A 13,932-nucleotide genomic window follows, 5' to 3' on the forward strand; every position below is an offset into this window, starting at 1 on the left:
TTCAGCCTGAAAAGTTGTGATAATTCAAATTTTTACAATATTTGCCCCTACGCCACTTTCAAAGGGATATAGGGTTCAGGATCAATCTAATGGCATGTATGTACATTCATTGTGGGGAAACTAGCCTATTCAAAAATATAATTTTTTCCTCCAAAATGCTGAACCACCCCGGCCCTTACAATTTCGGCCCGAAAGGTGTGATAATTCAAATTTTTATAATATTTGCCCCTACCCCCCTGTCAAAGGGATATGGGGTTCAGGATCCATCTAATGGCATGTATGTACATTCATTGTGGGGAAACTAGCCTATTCAAAAAATATAATTTTTTCCTCCAAAATGCTGAACCACCCCGGCCCTTACAATTTCGGCCCGAAAGGTGTGATAATTCAAATTTTTATAATATTTGCCCCTACCCCCCTGTCAAAGGGATATGGGGTTCAGGATCCATCTAATGGCATGTATGTATATTCATTGTGGGGAAACTAGCCTATTCAAAAAATATAATTTTTTCCTCCAAAATGCTGAACCACCCCGGCCCTTACAACTTCGGCCCGAAAAGTTGTGATAATTCAAATTTTTCAATATTTGCCCCTACGCCCCTTTCAAAGGGATGTGGGGGTCAGGATCCATCTAATGGCATGTATGTACATTCATTATGGAGAAACTAGCCTAATAAAAAAAAATAATATTTTCCTCCAAAATGCTGAACCACCCCGGCCCTTACAACTTCGGCCCGAAAAGTTGTGATAATTCAAATTTTTACAATATTTGCCCCTACGCCACTTTCAAAGGGATGTGGGGGTCAGGATCCATCTAATGGCATGTATGTACATTCATTGTGGGGAAACTAGCCTAATAAAATTTTTATTATTTTCCTCCAAAATGCTGAACCACCCCGGCCCTTACAATTTCGACCCGAAAGTTGTGATAACTCAAATTTTTCAATATTTGCCCCAACGCCCCTTTCAAAGGGATATAGGGGTCAGGATCAATCTAATCGCATGTATGTACATTCATTATGGGGAAACTAGCCAATTTAAAAAAATAATATTTTCCTCCAAAATGCTGAACCACCCCGGCCCTTACAATTTCGGCCCGAAAGTTGTGATAACTCAAATTTGTCAATATTTGCCACTACGCCCCTTTCAAAGGGATATGGGGTTCAGGATCCATCTAATGGCATGTATGTACATTCATTGTGGAGAAACTAGCCTAATAAAAAAAATTAATATTTTCCTCCAAAATGCTGAACCACCCCGGCCCTTACAACTTCGGCCCGAAAGGTGTGATAATTCCATTTTTATAATATTTGCCCCTACCCCCCTGTCAAAGGGATATGGGGTTCAGGATCCATCTAATGGCATGTATGTATATTCATTGTGGGGAAACTAGCCTATTCAAAAAATATAATTTTTTCCTCCAAAATGCTGAACCACCCCGGCCCTTACAATTTCGGCCCGAAAGGTGTGATAATTCAAATTTTTATAATATTTGCCCCTACCCCCCTGTCAAAGGGATATGGGGTTCAGGATCCATCTAATGGCATGTATGTATATTCATTGTGGGGAAACTAGCCTATTCAAAAAATATAATTTTTTCCTCCAAAATGCTGAACCACCCCGGCCCTTACAATTTCGGCCCGAAAGTTGTGATAATTCAAATTTTTACAATATTTACCACTACGCCCCATACAAAGGGATATGGGGGTCAGGATCCATCTAATGGCATGTATGTACATTCATTATGGGGAAACTAGCCAATTAAAAAAATATAATTTTTTCCTCCAAAATGCTGAACCACCCCGGCCCTTACAATTTCGGCCCGAAAGGTGTGATAATTCAATTTTTATAATATTTGCCCCTACCCCCCTGTCAAAGGGATATGGGGTTCAGGATCCATCTAATGGCATGTATGTATATTCATTGTGGGGAAACTAGCCTATTCAAAAAATATAATTTTTTCCTCCAAAATGCTGAACCACCCCGGCCCTTACAATTTCGGCCCGAAAGTTGTGATAATTCAAATTTTTACAATATTTACCACTACACCCCATACAAAGGGATATGGGGGTCAGGATCCATCTAATGGCATGTATGTACATTCATTGTGGGGAAACTAGCCTATTCAAAAAATATAATTTTTTCCTCCAAAATGCTGAACCACCCCGGCCCTTACAATTTCGGCCCGAAAGGTTTGATAACTCAAATTTTTCAATATTTGCCCCTACGCCCCTTTCAAAGGGATGTGGGGGTCAGGATCCATCTAATGGCATGTATGTACATTCATTGTGGGGAAACTAGCCTAATAAATTTTTTTATTATTTTCCTCCAAAATGCTGAACCACCCGGCCCTTACAATTTCGGCCCGAAAGTTGTGATAACTCAAATTTTTCAATATTTGCCCCAACGCCCCTTTCAAAGGGATGTGGGGGTCAGGATCCATCTAATGGCATGTATGTACATTCATTGTGGAGAAACTAGCCTAATAAAAAAAATTAATATTTTCCTCCAAAATGCTGAACCACCCCGGCCCTTACAACTTCGGCCCGAAAAGTTGTGATAATTCAAATTTTTACAATATTTGCCCCTACGCCCCTTTCAAAGGGATATAGGGGTCAGGATCAATCTAATCACATGTATGTACATTCATTATGGGGAAACTAGCCAATTAAAAAAATATAATTTTTTCCTCCAAAATGCTGAACCACCCCGGCCCTTACAATTTCGGCCCGAAAGGTGTGATAATTCAAATTTTTACAATATTTGCCCCTACCCCCCTGTCAAAGGGATATGGGGTTCAGGATCCATCTAATGGCATGTATGTATATTCATTGTGGGGAAACTAGCCTATTCAAAAAATATAATTTTTTCCTCCAAAATGCTGAACCACCCCGGCCCTTACAATTTCGGCCCGAAAGTTGTGATAATTCAAATTTTTACAATATTTACCACTACGCCCCTGTCAAAGGGATATGGGGTTCAGGATCCATCTAATGGCATGTATGTACATTCATTGTGGGGAAACTAGCCTATTCAAAAAATATAATTTTTTCCTCCAAAATGCTGAACCACCCCGGCCCTTACAATTTCGGCCCGAAAGGTGTGATAATTCAAATTTTTATAATATTTGCCCCTACCCCCCTGTCAAAGGGATATGGGGTTCAGGATCCATCTAATGGCATGTATGTACATTCATTATGGGGAAACTAGCCTATTCAAAAATATAATTTTTTCCTCCAAAATGCTGAACCACCCCGGCCCTTACAATTTCGGCCCATAAGGTGTGATAATTCAAATTTTTATAATATTTGCCCCTACCCCCCTGTCAAAGGGATATGGGGTTCAGGATCCATCTAATGGCATGTATGTATATTCATTGTGGGGAAACTAGCCTATTCAAAAAATATAATTTTTTCCTCCAAAATGCTGAACCACCCCGGCCCTTACAATTTCGGCCCAAAAGGTTTGATAACTCAAATTTTTCAATATTTGCCCCTACGCCCCTTTCAAAGGGATGTGGGGGTCAGGATCCATCTGATGGCATGTATGTACATTCATTGTGGGGAAACTAGCCTAATAAAAAAAATTATTATTTTCCTCCAAAATGCTGAACCACCCCGGCCCTTACAATTTCGACCCGAAAGTTGTGATAACTCAAATTTTTCAATATTTGCCCCAACGCCCCTTTCAAAGGGATATAGGGGTCAGGATCAATCTAATCGCATGTATGTACATTCATTATGGGGAAACTAGCCAATTAAAAAAAATAATATTTTCCTCCAAAATGCTAAACCACCCCGGCCCTTACAATTTCGGCCCGAAAGTTGTGATAACTCAAATTTGTCAATATTTGCCACTACGCCCCTTTCAAAGGGATATGGGGTTCAGGATCCATCTAATGGCATGTATGTACATTCATTGTGGAGAAACTAGCCTAATAAAAAAAATTAATATTTTCCTCCAAAATGCTGAACCACCCCGGCCCTTACAACTTCGGCCCGAAAAGTTGTGATAATTCAAATTTTTCAATATTTGCCCCAACGCCCCTTTCAAAGGGATGTGGGGGTCAGGATCCATCTAATGGCATGTATGTACATTCATTATGGAGAAACTAGCCTAATAAAAAAAAATAATATTTTCCTCCAAAATGCTGAACCACCCCGGCCCTTACAACTTCGGCCCGAAAAGTTGTGATAATTCAAATTTTTACAATATTTGCCCCTACGCCACTTTCAAAGGGATGTGGGGGTCAGGATCCATCTGATGGCATGTATGTACATTCATTGTGGGGAAACTAGCCTAATAAAAAAGTTTATTATTTTCCTCCAAAATGCTGAACCACCCCGGCCCTTACAATTTCGACCCGAAAGTTGTGATAACTCAAATTTTTCAATATTTGCCCCAACGCCCCTTTCAAAGGGATATAGGGGTCAGGATCAATCTAATCGCATGTATGTACATTCATTATGGGGAAACTAGCCAATTAAAAAAAATAATATTTTCCTCCAAAATGCTAAACCACCCCGGCCCTTACAATTTCGGCCCGAAAGTTGTGATAACTCAAATTTGTCAATATTTGCCACTACGCCCCTTTCAAAGGGATATGGGGTTCAGGATCCATCTAATGGCATGTATGTACATTCATTGTGGAGAAACTAGCCTAATAAAAAAAATTAATATTTTCCTCCAAAATGCTGAACCACCCCGGCCCTTACAACTTCGGCCCGAAAAGTAGTGATAATTCAAATTTTTACAATATTTGCCGCTACGCCACTTTCAAAGGGATATGGGGGTCAGGATCCATCTAATGGCATGTATGTACATTCATTATGGGGAAACTAGCCAATTAAAAAAATATAATTTTTTCCTCCAAAATGCTGAACCACCCCGGCCCTTACAATTTCGGCCCGAAAGGTGTGATAATTCAATTTTTATAATATTTGCCCCTACCCCCCTGTCAAAGGGATATGGGGTTCAGGATCCATCTAATGGCATGTATGTATATTCATTGTGGGGAAACTAGCCTATTCAAAAAATATAATTTTTTCCTCCAAAATGCTGAACCACCCCGGCCCTTACAATTTCGGCCCGAAAGTTGTGATAATTCAAATTTTTACAATATTTACCACTACGCCCCATTCAAAGGGATATGGGGGTCAGGATCCATCTAATGGCATGTATGTACATTCATTGTGGGGAAACTAGCCTATTCAAAAAATATAATTTTTTCCTCCAAAATGCTGAACCACCCCGGCCCTTACAATTTCGGCCCGAAAGGTTTGATAACTCAAATTTTTCAATATTTGCCCCTACGCCCCTTTCAAAGGGATGTGGGGGTCAGGATCCATCTAATGGCATGTATGTACATTCATTGTGGGGAAACTAGCCTAATAAATTTTTTTATTATTTTCCTCCAAAATGCTGAACCACCCGGCCCTTACAATTTCGGCCCGAAAGTTGTGATAACTCAAATTTTTCAATATTTGCCCCAACGCCCCTTTCAAAGGGATGTGGGGGTCAGGATCCATCTAATGGCATGTATGTACATTCATTGTGGAGAAACTAGCCTAATAAAAAAAATTAATATTTTCCTCCAAAATGCTGAACCACCCCGGCCCTTACAACTTCGGCCCGAAAAGTTGTGATAATTCAAATTTTTACAATATTTGCCCCTACGCCCCTTTCAAAGGGATATAGGGGTCAGGATCAATCTAATCACATGTATGTACATTCATTATGGGGAAACTAGCCAATTAAAAAAATATAATTTTTTCCTCCAAAATGCTGAACCACCCCGGCCCTTACAATTTCGGCCCGAAAGGTGTGATAATTCAAATTTTTACAATATTTGCCCCTACCCCCCTGTCAAAGGGATATGGGGTTCAGGATCCATCTAATGGCATGTATGTATATTCATTGTGGGGAAACTAGCCTATTCAAAAAATATAATTTTTTCCTCCAAAATGCTGAACCACCCCGGCCCTTACAATTTCGGCCCGAAAGTTGTGATAATTCAAATTTTTACAATATTTACCACTACGCCCCTGTCAAAGGGATATGGGGTTCAGGATCCATCTAATGGCATGTATGTACATTCATTGTGGGGAAACTAGCCTATTCAAAAAATATAATTTTTTCCTCCAAAATGCTGAACCACCCCGGCCCTTACAATTTCGGCCCGAAAGGTGTGATAATTCAAATTTTTATAATATTTGCCCCTACCCCCCTGTCAAAGGGATATGGGGTTCAGGATCCATCTAATGGCATGTATGTACATTCATTATGGGGAAACTAGCCTATTCAAAAATATAATTTTTTCCTCCAAAATGCTGAACCACCCCGGCCCTTACAATTTCGGCCCATAAGGTGTGATAATTCAAATTTTTATAATATTTGCCCCTACCCCCCTGTCAAAGGGATATGGGGTTCAGGATCCATCTAATGGCATGTATGTATATTCATTGTGGGGAAACTAGCCTATTCAAAAAATATAATTTTTTCCTCCAAAATGCTGAACCACCCCGGCCCTTACAATTTCGGCCCAAAAGTTGTGATAATTCAAATTTTTACAATATTTGCCCCTACGCCACTTTCAAAGGGATGTGGGGGTCAGGATCCATCTGATGGCATGTATGTACATTCATTGTGGGGAAACTAGCCTAATAAAAAATTTTATTATTTTCCTCCAAAATGCTGAACCACCCCGGCCCTTACAATTTCGACCCGAAAGTTGTGATAACTCAAATTTTTCAATATTTGCCCCAACGCCCCTTTCAAAGGGATATAGGGGTCAGGATCAATCTAATCGCATGTATGTACATTCATTATGGGGAAACTAGCCAATTTAAAAAAAATAATATTTTCCTCCAAAATGCTAAACCACCCCGGCCCTTACAATTTCGGCCCGAAAGTTGTGATAACTCAAATTTGTCAATATTTGCCACTACGCCCCTTTCAAAGGGATATGGGGTTCAGGATCCATCTAATGGCATGTATGTACATTCATTGTGGAGAAACTAGCCTAATAAAAAAAATTAATATTTTCCTCCAAAATGCTGAACCACCCCGGCCCTTACAACTTCGGCCCGAAAAGTAGTGATAATTCAAATTTTTACAATATTTGCCGCTACGCCACTTTCAAAGGGATATGGGGGTCAGGATCCATCTAATGGCATGTATGTACATTCATTATGGGGAAACTAGCCAATTAAAAAAATATAATTTTTTCCTCCAAAATGCTGAACCACCCCGGCCCTTACAATTTCGGCCCGAAAGGTGTGATAATTCCATTTTTATAATATTTGCCCCTACCCCCCTGTCAAAGGGATATGGGGTTCAGGATCCATCTAATGGCATGTATGTATATTCATTGTGGGGAAACTAGCCTATTCAAAAAATATAATTTTTTCCTCCAAAATGCTGAACCACCCCGGCCCTTACAATTTCGGCCCGAAAGTTGTGATAATTCAAATTTTTACAATATTTACCACTACGCCCCATACAAAGGGATATGGGGGTCAGGATCCATCTAATGGCATGTATGTACATTCATTGTGGGGAAACTAGCCTATTCAAAAAATATAATTTTTTCCTCCAAAATGCTGAACCACCCCGGCCCTTACAATTTCGGCCCGAAAGGTTTGATAACTCAAATTTTTCAATATTTGCCCCTACGCCCCTTTCAAAGGGATGTGGGGGTCAGGATCCATCTAATGGCATGTATGTACATTCATTGTGGGGAAACTAGCCTAATAAATTTTTTTATTATTTTCCTCCAAAATGCTGAACCACCCGGCCCTTACAATTTCGGCCCGAAAGTTGTGATAACTCAAATTTTTCAATATTTGCCCCAACGCCCCTTTCAAAGGGATGTGGGGGTCAGGATCCATCTAATGGCATGTATGTACATTCATTGTGGAGAAACTAGCCTAATAAAAAAAATTAATATTTTCCTCCAAAATGCTGAACCACCCCGGCCCTTACAATTTCGGCCCGAAAGTTGTGATAATTCAAATTTTTACAATATTTACCACTACGCCCCTGTCAAAGGGATATGGGGTTCAGGATCCATCTAATGGCATGTATGTACATTCATTGTGGGGAAACTAGCCTATTCAAAAAATATAATTTTTTCCTCCAAAATGCTGAACCACCCCGGCCCTTACAATTTCGGCCCGAAAGGTGTGATAATTCAAATTTTTATAATATTTGCCCCTACCCCCCTGTCAAAGGGATATGGGGTTCAGGATCCATCTAATGGCATGTATGTACATTCATTATGGGGAAACTAGCCTATTCAAAAATATAATTTTTTCCTCCAAAATGCTGAACCACCCCGGCCCTTACAATTTCGGCCCATAAGGTGTGATAATTCAAATTTTTATAATATTTGCCCCTACCCCCCTGTCAAAGGGATATCGGGTTCAGGATCCATCTAATGGCATGTATGTATATTCATTGTGGGGAAACTAGCCTATTCAAAAAATATAATTTTTTCCTCCAAAATGCTGAACCACCCCGGCCCTTACAATTTCGGCCCAAAAGGTTTGATAACTCAAATTTTTCAATATTTGCCCCTACGCCCCTTTCAAAGGGATGTGGGGGTCCGGATCCATCTGATGGCATGTATGTACATTCATTGTGGGGAAACTAGCCTAATAAAAAAAATTATTATTTTCCTCCAAAATGCTGAACCACCCCGGCCCTTACAATTTCGACCCGAAAGTTGTGATAACTCAAATTTTTCAATATTTGCCCCAACGCCCCTTTCAAAGGGATATAGGGGTCAGGATCAATCTAATCGCATGTATGTACATTCATTATGGGGAAACTAGCCAATTAAAAAAAATAATATTTTCCTCCAAAATGCTAAACCACCCCGGCCCTTACAATTTCGGCCCGAAAGTTGTGATAACTCAAATTTGTCAATATTTGCCACTACGCCCCTTTCAAAGGGATATGGGGTTCAGGATCCATCTAATGGCATGTATGTACATTCATTGTGGAGAAACTAGCCTAATAAAAAAAATTAATATTTTCCTCCAAAATGCTGAACCACCCCGGCCCTTACAACTTCGGCCCGAAAAGTTGTGATAATTCAAATTTTTCAATATTTGCCCCAACGCCCCTTTCAAAGGGATGTGGGGGTCAGGATCCATCTAATGGCATGTATGTACATTCATTATGGAGAAACTAGCCTAATAAAAAAAAATAATATTTTCCTCCAAAATGCTGAACCACCCCGGCCCTTACAACTTCGGCCCGAAAAGTTGTGATAATTCAAATTTTTACAATATTTGCCCCTACGCCACTTTCAAAGGGATGTGGGGGTCAGGATCCATCTGATGGCATGTATGTACATTCATTGTGGGGAAACTAGCCTAATAAAAATTTTTATTATTTTCCTCCAAAATGCTGAACCACCCCGGCCCTTACAATTTCGACCCGAAAGTTGTGATAACTCAAATTTTTCAATATTTGCCCCAACGCCCCTTTCAAAGGGATATAGGGGTCAGGATCAATCTAATCGCATGTATGTACATTCATTATGGGGAAACTAGCCAATTAAAAAAAATAATATTTTCCTCCAAAATGCTAAACCACCCCGGCCCTTACAATTTCGGCCCGAAAGTTGTGATAACTCAAATTTGTCAATATTTGCCACTACGCCCCTTTCAAAGGGATATGGGGTTCAGGATCCATCTAATGGCATGTATGTACATTCATTGTGGAGAAACTAGCCTAATAAAAAAAATTAATATTTTCCTCCAAAATGCTGAACCACCCCGGCCCTTACAACTTCGGCCCGAAAAGTTGTGATAATTCAAATTTTTACAATATTTGCCGCTACGCCACTTTCAAAGGGATATGGGGGTCAGGATCCATCTAATCGCATGTATGTACATTCTTTGTGGGGAAACTAGCCTAATAAAAAAAAAATTATTATTTTCCTCCAAAATGCTGAACCACCCCGGCCCTTACAACTTCAGCCTGAAAAGTTGTGATAATTCAAATTTTTACAATATTTGCCCCTACGCCCCTTTCAAAGGGATATAGGGGTCAGGATCAATCTAATCGCATGTATGTACATTCATTATGGGGAAACTAGCCAATCAAAAAAAAAAAATATTTTCCTCCACAATGCTGAACCACCCCGGCCCTTACAATTTCGGCCCGAAAGTTGTGATAACTCAAATTTGTCAATATTTGCCACTACGCCCCTTTCAAAGGGATATGGGGTTCAGGATCCATCTAATGGCATGTATGTACATTCATTGTGGGGAAACTAGCCTAATAAATTTTTTATTATTTTCCTCCAAAATGCTGAACCACCCCGGCCCTTACAACTTCAGCCTGAAAAGTTGTGATAATTCAAATTTTTACAATATTTGCCCCTACGCCCCTTTCAAAGGGATATAGGGGTCAGGATCAATCTAATCACATGTATGTACATTCATTATGGGGAAACTAGCCAATTAAAAAAATATAATTTTTTCCTCCAAAATGCTGAACCACCCCGGCCCTTACAATTTCGGCCCGAAAGGTGTGATAATTCAAATTTTTACAATATTTGCCCCTACCCCCCTGTCAAAGGGATATGGGGTTCAGGATCCATCTAATGGCATGTATGTACATTCATTGTGGGGAAACTAGCCTATTCAAAAAATATAATTTTTTCCTCCAAAATGCTGAACCACCCCAGCCCTTACAACTTCAGCCTGAAAAGTTGTGATAATTCAAATTTTTACAATATTTGCCCCTACGCCCCTTTCAAAGGGATATAGGGGTCAGGATCAATCTAATGGCATGTATGTACATTCATTGTGGGGAAACTAGCCTATTCAAAAAATATAATTTTTTCCTCCAAAATGCTGAACCACCCCGGCCCTTACAATTTCGGCCCGAAAGGTGTGATAATTCAAATTTTTATAATATTTGCCCCTACCCCCCTGTCAAAGGGATATGGGGTTCAGGATCCATCTAATGGCATGTATGTACATTCATTGTGGGGAAACTATCCTATTCAAAAAATATAATTTTTTCCTCCAAAATGCTGAACCACCCCGGCCCTTACAATTTCGGCCCGAAAGGTGTGATAATTCAAATTTTTATAATATTTGCCCCTACCCCCCTGTCAAAGGGATATGGGGTTCAGGATCCATCTAATGGCATGTATGTATATTCATTGTGGGGAAACTAGCCTATTCAAAAAATATAATTTTTTCCTCCAAAATGCTGAACCACCCCGGCCCTTACAATTTCAGCCCGAAAGGTGTGATAATTCAAATTTTTACAATATTTACCACTACGCCCCATACAAAGGGATATGGGGGTCAGGATCCATCTAATGGCATGTATGTACATTCATTGTGGGGAAACTAGCCTATTCAAAAAATATAATTTTTTCCTCCAAAATGCTGAACCACCCCGGCCCTTACAATTTCGGCCCGAAAGGTGTGATAACTCAAATTTTTCAATATTTGCCCCTACGCCCCTTTCAAAGGGATGTGGGGGTCAGGATCCATCTAATGGCATGTATGTACATTCATTGTGGAGAAACTAGCCTGATAAAAAAAATTAATATTTTCCTCCAAAATGCTGAACCACCCCGGCCCTTACAACTTCGGCCCGAAAAGTTGTGATATTTCAAATTTTTACAATATTTGCCCCTACGCCACTTTCAAAGGGATATGGGGGTCAGGATCCATCTAATCGCATGTATGTACATTCATTGTGGGGAAACTAGCCTATTCAAAAAATATAATTTTTTCCTCGAAAATGCTGAACCACCCCGGCCCTTACAATTTCGGCCCGAAAGGTGTGATAATTCAAATTTTTATAATATTTGCCCCTACCCCCCTGTCAAAGGGATATGGGGTTCAGGATCCATCTAATGGCATGTATGTACATTCATTGTGGGGAAACTAGCCTATTCAAAAAATATAATTTTTTCCTCCAAAATGCTGAACCACCCCGGCCCTTACAATTTCGGCCCAAAAGGTGTGATAACTCAAATTTTTCAATATTTGCCCCTACCCCCCTGTCAAAGGGATATGGGGTTCAGGATCCATCTAATGGCATGTATGTATATTCATTGTGGGGAAACTAGCCTATTCAAAAAATATAATTTTTTCCTCCAAAATGCTGAACCACCCCGGCCCTTACAAGTTCGGCCCGAAAGGTGTGATAATTCAAATTTTTACAATATTTACCACTACGCCCCATACAAAGGGATATGGGGATCAGGATCCATCTAATGGCATGTATGTACATTCATTGTGGGGAAACTAGCCCATTCAAAAAATATAATTTTTTCCTCCAAAATGCTGAACCACCCCGGCCCTTACAATTTCGGCCCGAAAGGTGTGATAACTCAAATTTTTCAATATTTGCCCCTACGCCCCTTTCAAAGGGATGTGGGGGTCAGGATCCATCTAATGGCATGTATGTACATTCATTGTGGAGAAACTAGCCTAATAAAAAAAATTAATATTTTCCTCCAAAATGCTGAACCACCCCGGCCCTTACAACTTCGGCCCGAAAAGTTGTGATATTTCAAATTTTTACAATATTTGCCCCTACGCCACTTTCAAAGGGATATGGGGGTCAGGATCCATCTAATCGCATGTATGTACATTCATTGTGGGGAAACTAGCCTATTCAAAAAATATAATTTTTTCCTCCAAAATGCTGAACCACCCCGGCCCTTACAATTTCGGCCCGAAAGGTGTGATAATTCAAATTTTTATAATATTTGCCCCTACCCCCCTGTCAAAGGGATATGGGGTTCAGGATCCATCTAATGGCATGTATGTACATTCATTGTGGGGAAACTAGCCTATTCAAAAAATATAATTTTTTCCTCCAAAATGCTGAACCACCCCGGCCCTTACAAGTTCGGCCCGAAAGGTGTGATAATTCAAATTTTTACAATATTTACCACTACGCCCATACAAAGGGATATGGGGGTCAGGATCCATCTAATGGCATGTATGTACATTCATTGTGGGGAAACTAGCCTATTCAAAAAATATAATTTTTTCCTCCAAAATGCTGAACCACCCCGGCCCTTACAATTTCGGCCCGAAAGGTGTGATAACTCAAATTTTTCAATATTTGCCCCTACGCCCCTTTCAAAGGGATGTGGGGGTCAGGATCCATCTAATGGCATGTATGTACATTCATTGTGGGGAAACTAGCCTAATAAAAATTTTTATTATTTTCCTCCAAAATGCTGAACCACCCCGGCCCTTACAATTTCCGCCCGAAAGTTGTGATAACTCAAATTTTTCAATATTTGCCTCAACGCCCCTTTCAAAGGGATGTGGGGGTCAGGATCCATCTAATGGCATGTATGTACATTCATTGTGGAGAAACTAGCCTAATAAAAAAAATTAATATTTTCCTCCAAAATGCTGAACCACCCCGGCCCTTACAACTTCGGCCCGAAAAGTTGTGATAATTCAAATTTTTACAATATTTGCCCCTACGCCACTTTCAAAGGGATATGGGGGTCAGGATCCATCTAATCGCATGTATGTACATTCATTGTGGGGAAACTAGCCTAACAAAAAAAATCATTATTTTCCTCCAAAATGCTGAACCACCCCGGCCCTTACAACTTCAGCCTGAAAAGTTGTGATAATTCAAATTTTTACAATATTTGCCCCTACGCCACTTTCAAAGGGATATAGGGGTCAGTATCAATCTAATCGCATGTATGTACATTCATTATGGGGAAACTAGCCAATAAAAAAAAAAAAATATTTTCCTCCAAAATGCTGAACTACCCCGGGCCTTACAATTTTGGCCCGACAGTTGTGATAACTCAAATTTGTCAATATTTGCCACTACGCCCCTTTCAAAGGGATATGGGGTTCAGGATCCATCTAATGGCATGTATGTACATTCATTGTGGGGAAACTAGCCTAA

This window comes from Strongylocentrotus purpuratus, unplaced genomic scaffold (genome assembly GCF_000002235.5).
Source record: "Strongylocentrotus purpuratus isolate Spur 01 unplaced genomic scaffold, Spur_5.0 spur5_scaffold_4, whole genome shotgun sequence".
Classification (NCBI taxonomy): domain Eukaryota; kingdom Metazoa; phylum Echinodermata; class Echinoidea; order Camarodonta; family Strongylocentrotidae; genus Strongylocentrotus; species Strongylocentrotus purpuratus.